This window comes from Phyllostomus discolor, chromosome 2 (genome assembly GCF_004126475.2).
Source record: "Phyllostomus discolor isolate MPI-MPIP mPhyDis1 chromosome 2, mPhyDis1.pri.v3, whole genome shotgun sequence".
In the NCBI taxonomy this organism is placed as follows: Eukaryota; Metazoa; Chordata; class Mammalia; order Chiroptera; family Phyllostomidae; genus Phyllostomus; species Phyllostomus discolor.
The window spans coordinates 111,788,910-111,802,687 of record NC_040904.2 but is presented as its reverse complement, the minus strand read 5'-3'; the positions used below and the strand labels follow the sequence as shown (position 1 = coordinate 111,802,687).

Here is a 13,778-nt window from a genome sequence, read left to right as displayed (position 1 = left end):
GTTTCGTTTGGTTTTGCTTTAGGTGTGGTTTTTAATAATTGTGAGTTTGCTGTCAATTTACTATACATGTTTTTTTAAATCTTCTTTTCTTAGATAAATCCCTTTAACATTTCATAAAATAAGGGCTTGGTGATGATGAACTCCTTTAACTTGACCTTATCTGAGAAGCACTCTATCTGCCCTTCCATTCTAAATGAAAGCTTTGCTGGATAGAACAATCTTGGATGTAGGTCCTTGTCTTTCATGACTTGGACTACTTCTTTCCAGCCCCTTCTTGCCTGCTAGGTCTCTTTTGAGAAATCAGCTGACAGTCTGATGGCAACTCGTTTGTAGGTTACTGTCCCCTTATCTCTTGCTGCTTCTAGGATTCTCTCCTTCATTTTTACCTTGGCTAATGTAATTATGATATGCCTTGGTGTGTTTCTTCTTGTGTCCACCTTCTTTGGGACTCTCTGAGCTTCCTGGACTTCCTAGAAGTCTATTTCCTTTGCCAGAATGGGGAAGTTCTCCTTTATTATTTGTTCAAATACATTTTCAATCTGTTGCTGTTCCTCTTCCCCTTCTGGTACCCCTATAATTCGGATGTTGGAACGTTTAAAGATGTCCTGGAGGTTCCTATGCCTCTCCTCTTTTTTTTGAATTCTTATTTCTCCATTCTTTCCTGTTTGGTTTCTTTTTTCTTCCTTCTGGTCCGCTCTACTGTTTTGAGTCCCAGTTTCCTTCCCATCACTATTGGTTCCCTGTGCATTTTCCTTTATTTCTTTTATGGTAACCTGCATTTGTTCATGTAATTTGCAACCAAAATCAACCAATTCTGTAAGCTTCCTGATCACCAGTGTTTTGAACTGTGCATCTGATAGGATGCACAGTGTTTTGATAGATAGCTATCAAAACACTGATAGCTATCTCTTGGTAGCTCAAAAGGATGAATTCTGGGGCACTGATTTGTTCTTCTGTTTGAGCCATCTCTCTCTCTCTCTCTCTCTCTCTCTCTCTTTTAAAGGTATGGGAGAAAATTTATTTCACTTTACGAGACTTTACTTTCACAATAATATATACTCTTGGCACAGGAAGAGCTTTTTAAAGTTTCATAAATTACCTTAAGGTAAATATTTAGGTTGACTTTATGAAGCTTTCAGACATTAAGTTTGAGAAAATTAATGGTTACCAGGATTTGCATACATTATTACAATCAAAAGCAAAATAAACCAAAGAACACTTTCTTAATACCCCTAAAAACATAAGAAATTGCCATTTTTGGTCAAACATTTATACCTATACTGTATTCATGTTGATCTCTGATTTTATACTGACTTTTTTTCTAAAAATAGGTGACAAATAATCTTTTGTGTTAACTTTTTTTTTTTTGGTCTGGTTGCTCCTGTTACAATGAGGGGCAGAGCCTTAGGTGTTCACCAGGGCTGGGCACCCCAGTCGCTAGATTGTGATGTTGTATGTGGGGGCGGGGTTGAGAGGGAACAATAGCAGTAGCTCCGTTCTCCATGGGACCTCAGTCCCTTCCCTGGGATCCTGGGTTGCGTGCTCTGCCCTGCTCCACAATCGCCATCTCACTGGGTCTGCCAGCTGTCGCTTGCATACTCAGGGTCCACCTGCTGTGATCTTGTGCGCTCCAGATGCCTTATGCACTCCTGGTTGCCTCATGCACCCAACTCTCCCTGTTCTCTGCGCCTGGACCCACGCCCAGCTGCTCGTCTCTACCCCTTTTACTGGTCTGGATGAACAGGTCTATTTCAACTTCTTGGCTGTCTGACTTTCATTCAGATAAGTTTTCTGTCAGTTCTGGGTGTTATTCTGCCTCTAAATTGTTGTTCCAATCTTGGTTGTGTGTGGAGGTATAGTGCATCCACCTATGCCTCCATCTTGGCCGGAAGTCCCATTTGGGTCTTTTAAAACATATTTTCCATTCCTGCCCTTAACGTGTCTGCGCCTTCCTCTACCTTCATGTACATGTGGACTACAACTATATTAAAGTTTCTTAACTTTTTTAGAGTCCCCATCTACTAATTCACTGATGTGGGCCATATCTGAGTCTGTGTCTATGGAATGATTTTTGCCCTCATTACTGATTTTATTTCCCTGCTTCCTTGCATACCTGGTAATTTTGAACTAAGGACAAACCTTGTGAGGTTTCCTGAGTTTTTGTGTGGGATGCAGATAAGTTACTTGGAAACAGTAATTGTCAGATGAAGATGAACTATTAGCTTCACTACTCATCAAGCTGAAAGAGGCTTTGGCTTTATATCGATGTCCAGATGGGCTTGGAAAGTCTTCCTACCTAAAACAGACAGTCCTGCAGTCCAGTCACCCACCCAGATGGCCCAGAGTAGGACTCCTCCCTGTTCCCCTCATCAATGGCAGTGGGCAAAGGGCAGGTTTCCAAGGCAGAGGAAGGGGCCAAGTGGGACAAGTCCAATTCTTCCTTCAGACCCACCAGTAAGTGAAATAATGAAGCCAGGCAGAGAGTACTCTTGAGTTTTTTGCATAGAAACAAGAGAGTAGCAAATATGTGTCCCTCCAACAAGACGGGCTTTAAAGCTGAGAGAGCAGGGGAGCCTGCCTACAGAAGAGTACAGTGTGAGGAGGGTGGAGCACCTGACCCAGAGCCTGAAGATAACAAGCTTTAAGAGGCTGGGCTGGGAAGGAAGTTCTTGTGAAGGACAGAGTGGAGAAGGGACCAACCAGGATGCTATGGAAGCAAAGGGAGACATTTCAAGGCAGCAGGAGCAGGGGGCTGTGCTGACAGCAGCTGAAAGCCTAGGAAAGACGGGGCTCCCCACCAGCCCAGAAATACTGCTGTGGAAGGATTTGGGCAAAGAACCTACAGAGCTACACACTGGCAAGCTTCTGACTCCCTCAGTTATGGGAGCATGGAGAATTATTGACCCTGAACCTGGAAGCAAGATTTATGGGTTTATGAGCCCTGACATTTATAGTGCCCAGACTCTGCTTTCTTAATGCTGAATAGAAAACAGTTCCTGAAGACAAACACAAGTAAAGATGGAAGCTATAGGTTCTTTGCTGTGGCTTATTTAGCTTCTCTACAAGAAAAAGTAATCATAGATTTCCTTGGCAATATACCATGTCTTCTGAAAGCCCTCTTATTTGTCCTTTGGGTGTAGTTGGACAGCAGGTAAAGGCAAATATTTTAACCTCATCCTGGAGGAAAAGGAATGAGTTGAAGAGAAGCCAAGGGCCTTTCTCCTGGAGTCCTGGGGATGAGGTGGTGCCCACCCTCAGCCTGTAGGAGCGGCTCACTGCAGCAGGCACGTTGTGGATGGGACAAACCCATGCTTCAAACTCCCTGAGGGTAGGAATTGTATTTCACAATTGTTTCCATTCTTATAGTCCTTAGCACAGCCTAGGGCCTCAATTAATACTTTCTTGTTGGTGGATGATGTAAGTTGTTTGTATATGCTTATGATGAGGGTGTAGAGAAATTTGGATTTTATTCAGTATATAGAATAAAGAGTTTTCAAACGTGCTATGCATGGAAGCAACACAATCAGCTCAGACAGGACCAAAATAGTCCACAAAACACTCTGTGTTTTAGGAAGGAAAACTAGAAGAAATGATTAGGTGAACTGAGAGTTTAAATGGACCTAAGAGCACAGAGAATAGTGGAGCCTGTCTATTATAAAATCATCTGTCTTCACCTGAAGGACGAGTCTGATCACCCACTCACCCATCAGAACCTACCCCATCCCAAGTATTATGCCTGGAGTTCTGGAAGTTATAAAGATAAAAAGATGCATTTCCACCTTGAATGTGTCCATGTTCAAGTGAGGACACCTTGGAGGTGTCCTTGATCAAATCAAACTTTGGATATCAAATGGAAGTAAATAAAAATTCAATAGCAACACAACAAGGGTTTTTCTACAGTCAGACAACTCATGCTAAAAATGTGTATGGAAAGGGATAGGCCCTAAAATTGCTAAACAAACTTGACAAGGAATAAAAAACTGGGAGGAATCACTCTACCTCCTATTAAGGTCTACCATATACTACAGTAACCAAGACTACCCATATAATGTAGTGGAACTTTGACAAAGGTGCAAAAGCAATTCAATGGAGTAAGGATAGCCCTTTCAACAACAACAACAACAACAGTCTCATATCTTACACAAATATTAATTTAAAATCAACTATAGTCTTAAATGTAAAAGGTAAATCTACTGAAGTTTTAGAGAAAAAAACCAGAGAATTTTTGGGACCCAAGGTTAGGCACTGTTCTTAGGCTTGATTATAAAAGCAAGATTCATAAAAAGGAAAACTGATCAACTGGACCTTACCAAAATTAAAAGTTTTTGATCTGTGAAGGACTCAATTAAGAGGATGAAAAGGCAAACTACAGACTGGGAAAAACATTTGTACACCAAATATGTGACAGTGGATTAGTATCTGGAATATGCCAAGAACTCAGCATTAAAAAAGCACAAATCTTCCAGTTAGGAAATGGGTGAAGAGAACAGGCATTTTAAAGAAGAAAATATACAGGTGGTAAATAAACACATGAAAAGATATTCAATATCATTTGTTAGGGAAATCCAAATTCAAATCCCAGTGAGACCCCCCTACTCACTTATCGAAGTGGCTAAAATAAAAAACAATGACAACACCATATACTGGTAAGGATGAGGAGAAACTGAGTCTCTCCTACATTGCTGGTGGGAATGTAATGTAGTACCACACTCTGGAAAATGTTTTGGCAGTTGGTTAAAAAACACTAAACATACAGCTACCATACCAACCAGCAAGTGCACTCTTGGACATTCATCCCAGAGAAATGAAAAACCTAAGTTCACATGATATTCCATACCCAAATTTTTGCATCAGTTTTATTTGTAATAACCCTGAACTAGAGATAATCTAGATGTCCTCAAATGGAAGACTGGTTAAACAAACTGGGGTATGTCTGTGCCAGGGAGTGCCACTCAGTAATAAAGAGAGACAAACTACTGACAGATGAAGAAAACTTGGACAAAGTTCGAAGGAATTATGCTAAAAGTACACACTATATGATTCCACTGATATAACATTCTGAAACTGATAAAATCAGAGCAATGGGAAACAAATTAGTGGTTGCTAGGTCTTAAGGACAAAGTAAGGGAGGAGAGAGGGAGGTAATAAAAAGTTATGGGAGGATTCTTTATGGTGATTGAACTGTCCCATCTGTTGACCACATCAATGTCAACCTCCTGGTTGTGGTATTGTATTATAGTTTTGCAAAAATGTTCCTATTGAGAGAAACTGAGTGAAGATACAATGGATCTTTCTGTGAATATTTTTTCTTATAACTGGAGATCTTGATTCCACTTCCTGTGATGGGGTAGCTTTGGCAAGTATCTTATGTTCTTTGGATCTTGGTTTCCATATTGAAAAATAGGGATATTAATACTAGCTACATCACAGAGTTTGAAGGAATACAAGAATCCACACATGAAAAGTATATGGACAGAACAGTGCCTGGCACACAAGCAGGTGTTTGACCAATGGGAGCCATTGCTGTATGCATCTTAATGCTCAGTGTGATGGGTGAGAACTATGTAACTCAGAGACTTACTGGAATTATTCAGCTAGGCATAAGAATTGAGCCTGAATAAGAATTATGGGTAGAGACTTCCGGCCAAGATGGAGGTGTAGGTAGATACACTGTGCCTCCTCGCACAACCAAAATAAGGTCAGCAACAATTTAGAAACAAGATAACAACCAGGTCTGACAGAAAATTGAACTGTATGGAAGTCAGACAACCAAGGAGTTAAAATATACACTTTCATCCAGACTGGTAGGAAGGGTGGAGTTGGGCAGCTGGGTGGAGAGGGATTGCAGCACAAAAAGTAGTGGCACTGGACACATAAGGCATCCCAGGTGCAAGACCAGAGTGGGCGGACCCTGGGTGTGCTGGTGGCTGGCAGACTCAGCGAGGCGGCGACTGTGAAACAAGGCACTGTGTGCAAGGCGTCTGGCTATCTGGGTGATCCCACATTTGTGCGCAGTTAAACCAGGTGAAATTGGGCAGGGAGACAGACCATGTAACCCAGGGTCCCAGTGCCAGGAAATAAAGCCTCAGGACACTGATTGAAAACACCTGTGGGAATTGAGGCACAGGGAGAGACTCCCACTCTCACAGGAGAGTGCGTTGGAGACACCCACGGGGTCCTAGAACATGCACAAGCCCACCCCCATGGGAATCAGGACCAGAAGGGCCCAGTTTGCTCGGGGGAAGTGGCGAAAGGAACTGAAATCTGACAGAGAGAGGAGCAAGTGCCATTGCTTCCTCTCGGATCCCTGCCCCCACATACAGAGTCAAAACCCAGTGACTGGGTTGCCCCGCCCTGGTGAATACCCAAGGCTCCGCCTCTCATACATAACAGGCGCGACAAGGAAAAAAAATGTCCCACATAGAAGAACAGATCAAAGCTCCACAGCAAATACAACTAAGCAACAAAGAGATAGTCAACCTGTAAGATGCGCAGTTCAAAGCACTGGTGATCAGGATGTTCACAGAATTGGTTGAATTTGGTCACAAATTAGCTGACAAAATGAAGGCTACGATAAGTGAAATGAAGGAAAATACACAGGGAACCAATAGTGATGGGAAGGAAACTGGGACTCAAAACAATAGAGTGGACCAGAAGGAAGAAAAAAGAAACCAAACAGGAAAGAATGGAGAAATAAGAATTCAAAAAAAAGAGGAGAGGCTTAGGAACTGCCAGGACATCTTTAAATGTTCCAACATCTGAATTATAGGGGCACCAGAAGAGGAAGAGGAAGAGTAACGAGTGGAAAAGTTATTTGAACAAATAATAAAGGAGAACTTCCCCAATCTGGCAAAGGAAATAGACTTCTAGGAAGTCCAGGAAGCTCAGAGAGTCCCAAAGAAGGTGGACACAAGAAGAAACACACCAAGGCACATCATAATTACATTAGCCAAGGTAAAAATGAAGGAGAGAATCCTAGAAGCAGCAAGAGATAAGGGGACAGTAACCTACAAACGAGTTGCCATCAGACTGTCAGCTGATTTCTCAAAAGAGACCTAGCAGGCAAGAAGGGGCTGGAAAGAAGTAGTCCAAGTCATGAAAGACAAGGACCTACATCCAAGATTGTTCTATCCAGCAAAGCTTTCATTTAGAATGGAAGGGCAGATAGAGTGCTTCTCAGATAAGGTCAAGTTAAAGGAGTTCATCATCACCAAGCCCTTATTTTATGAAATGTTAAAGGGACTTATCTAAGAAAAGAAGATTGAAAAAAACATGTATAGTAAATTGACAGCAAACTCACAATTATTAACAACCACACCTAAAGCAAAACCAAATGAAACTAAGCAAACAACTAGAACAGGAACAGAACCACAGAAATGGAGATCACATGGAGGGTTAGCAACAGGGAAGTGGGAGGAGGAGAGAGGGGGAAAAGGTACAGAGAATAAGTAGCATAGATGGTAGGTAGGAAATAGACAGGGGGAGGGTAAGAATAGTATGGGAAATGTAGAAGCTAAAGAACTTATAAGTATGACACATGGACATGAACTAAAGGTGGGGGAAGTGGGTGGGAGAGGGTGTGCAGGGCACATGGGAGTGAAGGGGGGAAATGGGACAACTGTAATAGCATAATCAATAACATATATTTAAAAAATAAAAAATAAAAAATTAAAAGAATAACCACCCTAAAAAAACAGAGTTATGGGTAGGGCCCTGGCTGGTGTGGCTCAGTGGATTGGGAGCCAGACAATGAACCAAAGGGTCACTGGTTTGATTCTCAGTCAGGGCACATGCCTGGATTACAGGCCAGGTCTCAGTGGGTTGTGCTCAAGAGGCAACGACACGTTAATGTTTCTTCCCTCTCTTTCCCCCTCCCATCCCCTCTCTAAAAATAAATAAATAAAACCTTTTAAAAAAGAATTATGGGTAGGAATTGAACATAGTGCATTGTTCAAGAAGAAAAAGGCTACAAGCCTGGGCCCTGGGCTGGAAGCTTAAGAATGTGTCCTGTAGGTGGGGACTGTCCACTGTACTCAGGGACCTGTGGACTGTGTGAGTGGTGGAGGGGAGATGGGAGTATGCCAGGACATCTGGTTGAAAGAAAGTATGAGTGGTGGGTCCATGCTGTAGGAAACTTTGCTGGTAACTTATTTAAAGAAGTTTGACATGAAAAACAAGTGGGCAATAGATGGGAACTTAAGTATCATGCACAAATCCCTTTTGGGAAATCAAATATTATTTTGTAATATGTATAATCCTGTATCTGGGTTGCAAATCTGGATGTGAAATAAGAATATTGAACAGGTTGTAGTGTTTGAAGAGAGAATAAGAGTTCAAAGGAATAAGGGATTTATTAAGGGAAGCTGGGGCAGAAGTCCCTAGAAGGCCGTGTGCTGCCTTTGGTGGTGGCCCTGACGTCACTGCAGATATGCAGGACCAGCAGATGGGAAGAAGAGCTGGATGTGAAGTTGGGGAGAGCAGGGACAAACTGGACCTGCAAGGATTAATTGGAATTCGTGAGGATCACCCGAAAGGCATGAAGCCCAGGAGCTGGCGCCGGTGGGCATGGAGATGCACACACACTGGTCCAGGACATGAGACCTTCTAGCAGGAGACCAGGGCAGTTGCAGCAAGCCTGCCCCAGTGTTGCCCCATACCAGCCAAGGCGTGCTGGCCCGCAGTGCCAGTGCACGCAAGCAGCAGTGGCGCCTGGTCCTCCACAGACCCTCAGAACATAATAACTGTGGCTTCACTCCTATCTCTCAAAGCCGGCACACATTTTTCTTCTCTCCAACTCTGACTCATAACCATACAGGGAAGGACATCTGGGGAAACAAAACTAGCTCAGCTAAGTTGACAATGTACGGTACCACTCTGATACGTTATAGTCCAATGTCACTGGTCACCACTGAAAGGAAGGATGGCACGCTCTGGCACACGACACATGAGGTCATTCTGCGCATCAGCTACAGACTAGTGACCTCCAGTGTTTTGTTCCAATTCATCCAGAGCTCCACCACAACGATCCTTAGAATGTCCCATCTCTCTTGTACCATGGAGCAGGGGAAGGGGTTGCTGTAAGCATGGAGAAATTGCCATCCACAGCACTTTGGAAAGCTTTGGTCACTTTGAAACTTGGTCACTGACCTCTGACCTCTGCGATGGATTCTCCACGACTGGACTCTCCCAGCCAGCTTTCCAAAGAGGGTGGAGGTGCCCCATTTTTACACCTTTTGGAAAAACGTGGATGATGCAAGGTTGGGTTACCCCTAGGTAGGAATGGGCATTGGTTTTCAAAGTTCCCCTGGGAGTATGAACGGGAAATCTGTCCCCGTGTGATTGGTGGGTATCTGCCTAGATTAAAAACGGAGTTTTGGAAAAAATGGCTTCTGCTCCTGTCCGTCTTCTCATCTATAAGGACTGTGAAATAGTGGAGGCCCATGTACATAAGAAAGAAAAAAGCAGAGATTAGTTGGAAGGCACAGGGACACCAGAGGCTCCACTTTCAACATTTTCACAAAGGTCTCCATCCACGCAGGGTTACTTGAATCTTCCGTGAGGGTGTAGAACCAGACACATCTTTTTTTTGACTGACATTAAGTTGTATAACCAGAACTCAGTAGCTCGATTAAGTTTTAAAAAAAGGAAATATCTTTTAGCTACTAAAGTTTAGCATCTCAAACTTCCTCATGAAACTCTGGTTACTCTTGGCTTCTTTCTTAAAATCACCTGTCACCTAGGCACCTGATCAGTAATACTATTACTACTAATAATAGCATTTCTTTTACAGATATCCACTGGGCCACTTAGCATTTCTCCACCCAGAAGCATAGCAAAATCACAGTTGAGTAGAGGGCAAGAAGAAGGAGCATTTCCTGTTTTAGACCCTCGGTGGCTGGCTCCACTTTCGCGGAGGAGTTAACTTGTCTTAGGCACATCCTCCCCGGCCTGCGGCTCGGCTCTCTGGCGCCCTCTGCTGTGAAGTTAGCCCCTCCGATGGCGCTGGACTCTCCCAGGCCAAGTGCAGCCTTACCGGCTGCAGAGTCACTGAGACCCAGATTCCAGCGCCTACAACCTTGAGCACTGCTCAGGGGAGCGGTGTAGAGGCCTCAAGTCGTGCGCTTAGTTTCCCGGTAGCTTTTAAGGCCTCTTCCTTGGGATAAACCCAAAAACCTGCCCTCAGAGAAGTCTGTATTTGTTGTTATCCTCCCCAAATGGGGATCTTGTGGAGAGAATCTTAATTATAACATTCTGAATCATGAAAACAAAAGATATTTTTGCAAGAAATGTAAACATTGAGTATACTTCTCACATATTAACTACAGGGCCCCACTGTAGAGGGATTCTTTCTGAGAATCACTGTTCTAGAATCTTCTCACCTGTCTGAGCCCCACTTCCCTACTTTCTGTGGTCCCAACAGTCTTTCAGGTGGCATGTTCACCTGGGAACTACACATGTTCCTGCTAGATGTGTGGCAGTGTGCAAATCACTGACCCTCTCTGAGCTCACTCACAACGTCAGCTCCAGAAAGCCCATTCATTTATTCAATCCTTCCACTGAGCGCCTCCTCCATCCTGGCCCTGGACTTGGCACTGGGGCTACATCACTGAACAACACAGATGCCTTCCTCACTCTAGGAAACTTACCACCCACTGGGGGAGCCCACTGGTACACCGATAAATGCACCAGTGGTTGAAGTGTGTTGATATAAGGAACAAGTCACAACAAGAAAGAACCGAAGTTGCGAGCTCACACAAAGGGAATTAAAGCTGAGCCTGAAAGTTAAATGAGAATTAAGCAGGGAGAAAATGTTGGCCAAAGACTCTGAGATGGGAAGTTGTTGTGAACTCCAGCAGAGACCGCGTGGCTAAGCAATCATGAGTGAGGAAGTTGGGAATTAGGCAGGGTGCAGCCAGCAAAGCCTTGAAGACAAAGCTAATTGTTTGGATCCAATCCTAGAGTGCAGTGGAGAGCCATTGAGTTTATTTGTAATTGTTGCCATGATCTGATGTGGGTTTTGAAAGGACCCCTCTGGCTGCTGTGAGGATAGTAGAGGGAAGGGAGGAAGAAGGGAGGGGAGCCTCCTCTGGTGATGGATGGCCACTGAGTTCCAGGTGGCAACAGCGGAGCGGTGAGGAGCCACATACAGAGCATGTTTTGAAGGCAGAGTAGAAGGACATGCAGACAGGAAGAAGAAGGCACCAGGGATGTTATCCAGGTCTCTGGCTATGAAGGGAAGGACTCAGGGAGGAGCAAAATGGAGAGTAGCCTGCCAGAGCCTGCTCAAGTCAGAGGCTGCGTGGTGAGTGGACTGCTGATGGATTCACGCAGGGGTGCTGCTCTCTGGGGAGGCACGTGTGGTGCCAAGTTTGAGCGTGAACAGCACTTGGTGACAGCATTAGTGAGAAATTTTGGTTTGATGTTTAGGATACAAAGGAAAGGAAATTGAAAAGTGTGTTCTAGAGTGACAGGTTCAAATTTTAATTGTTAATTGTAAAGATAGGAAAAACAGACACTTAACTGTGGCAAAAGGGTTAAGGTGAAAACAGGATCTAGGATTGACGTGGGTGCAGAGACCAGGGAGAAGGAAAGGTCCAAGTCAAGACAGAACTTGGACTAGATTCTTGGCAGTCTTTTGAAACTGGAATTGACTGACACTATGACACACTTTGGCATCAATGCAATATTTCTGTTATTTTCTTCAGGGCTACTAGGGCCCCGAAGTAAGAATAAACACTGGAAGCTCACAAACTATGACATCTAGTCTCTGAGTAATAGTTAAGATGCTCATAACATGAGGCAATCATAAATAATATAACTGACATGCTCATCAGAATAATAATGGTGTTGCCACCATTCTAGCATCTAGTCAACTGAAGACTGCCTCCCAACAAGCAGGGGCTGAAGTGTGCTTGGGGCTCAAGCAGAACGTTAGGCCACTGTGTCCTTCGCTGGTTCCTGGGTCCTCTTTGGGCAGGTGGGGGAAGGGAAAAGGAAAGCCAGAGCCAGGAACTCAGCCTTCTAGATGAGTTCCAGACTCCCACAGGTGCAGAGCTGCTGCCAGCTTCCAGTGGGAGGATCTGCCTCAGGTTTGTGGTCCTTTCAGCTTTGGCTCTGCTCAGGAAATCTTCCTGGCTATTGTGGCCACGCGCTGGCAGAGGGCGCTGCGACTTCACAGTTTCCAAAGAGGCCTGTTTCCCAGCGGAGGTGGCCAGCTCAGCCTTGGTGAGTTTCCTCAGCCCTGGAGGATGGGGGTGGGGGGGGGGCGGGGAGCGTGCAACCCCAGGTCAAAGCCTACCCAGGTTGCAGAGGGCTGGCCCACCCCGTGAAGTCCAGAGGTGGGCTTTTGTGCTCACCCTCTGCCTGTCCTAAAGCTTCTCCTCCAGAAAACAGACGGATTTATGTTTGATTTTATGCTGTGCTGCTTTGACTCCTAGCTCACGTGCTACAAACCAAGTGGACTCATAGCAGTCCTCTTGTAGTCCAGTGAGTGACCAGGGCTTCGGGAGGCAATACCTGACTCGAGCAATTACTCATCGTGGAAGCCTGACCCAAAAAGGGGGGGTTCATAAGAGTAGGAGTGTGACCTTCTTCCCATTTGGGGGCAGTGGCCGTCAAGCCCCAATCCTACTAAGCATCTGCAGCCTGGAGGTAAACTCTCCCTTCTCCTTAGGTTTGCAAGCAGGAGTGTGCAGGCCTTTGCAGCCTGGGTGGAGGTCCGCCCCTGGGTGCGGTGTGTGTGGTGGGACACTTTCAGAATGAGGGATTTGTTTAGATGTGATTTGCACTGAGGTTCCTCCCCGCCCTCACCCTGCTGGTGATGCCCTGCTCAGATTTCACTCACCACCTCTGCCTTTCCTCTCTGCCTTTCCTATCCTCCCTCTGCTGGGGCAGGGAGTGGTGGTAGTTGGGGTTAAGAAATACACCTACAGAAGCTCCTGGTCAGCTTTTTTTCATGGTGGCATCAACCTGGAGTCCCCACTGGGCTGAGCATGGGCCACCATGAATTCCAGCACCAATGGGTCTCTCCCTTTGGGGGAGCATGACTGCCACCTATGGCAGGCCCATGGAAGGCCAGGGTCCCACAGGGTGCTTCAGAAGAGAGTACAAAGTGGTACCAAGTGACCCACGTCCCTTCACCCCCACCCATGGCCCTTTCAGCAAAGCCTTGGTCTGACAGTGAGAAGACACTACCCGAGGCTGGGATGCCGCCTACTTCTCCACCTAATTGAGAACGCTGAATGGCTTTCTCCTTTTTTTCTCCCTTCTCCTTCAATAGAGTCCAACAATTTAGCAAGCTTACCAAGCTGTGTCCTGCTTCATGACTAATTCACATATTTAAATGGGATCGGTCAAAGCCGGACTATTTGATGCCAGCCAAGCGCATTTATCAGGTCAAATTGCTCACAAAGGCTGGAGGCCAGTGTGGGTATGTGAGTGTGTATGGAGTGAATGTGCAGGATATTTATTTATTTTTAGTCTCAAATTTCAAAAGCAAGGGACCACATCAGAGGCTGCCATTGCTCCCAGGGTCCCCTCCCAGAGCCTGGCTTGCTTTGGGTCCTGCCTCCTCTTCCCATCCCTCTCCCCTCCCCCCAGCCCTGAGCTGTGTGTCTCTGGTGGGGCTTCAGAGAATGAATCTACTCAATTACAGCCCTTTACACGTGACTGAGCAGTTTCAAAGATGCCACATTTTATTATTTGGTGACCCCTGACATTGCAGGTGCAGATTTAATGGTGGAAAAGTTGAAATTAGTCAAAGTGAACTTTCTTCTCCA

The 13,778-nt window shown here is 45.0% G+C and overlaps 1 long non-coding RNA gene across 1 annotated transcript in view; it reads right to left on the bottom strand.

Moving 5' to 3' along the window:
- Nucleotides 1–1,098: 1,098 nt before the first annotated feature.
- Nucleotides 1,099–13,778, bottom strand: part of LOC118498721 — a 15,838-nt gene continuing 3,158 nt past the window's right edge. Inside the window, exons 2-3 of the long non-coding RNA XR_004901190.1 lie at nucleotides 2,763–2,767; nucleotides 1,099–1,298 (exon numbers count right to left, since the gene is read on the bottom strand). This is a non-coding gene — a long non-coding RNA (uncharacterized LOC118498721). The remainder of the gene's footprint in view (nucleotides 1,299–2,762; nucleotides 2,768–13,778) is intronic.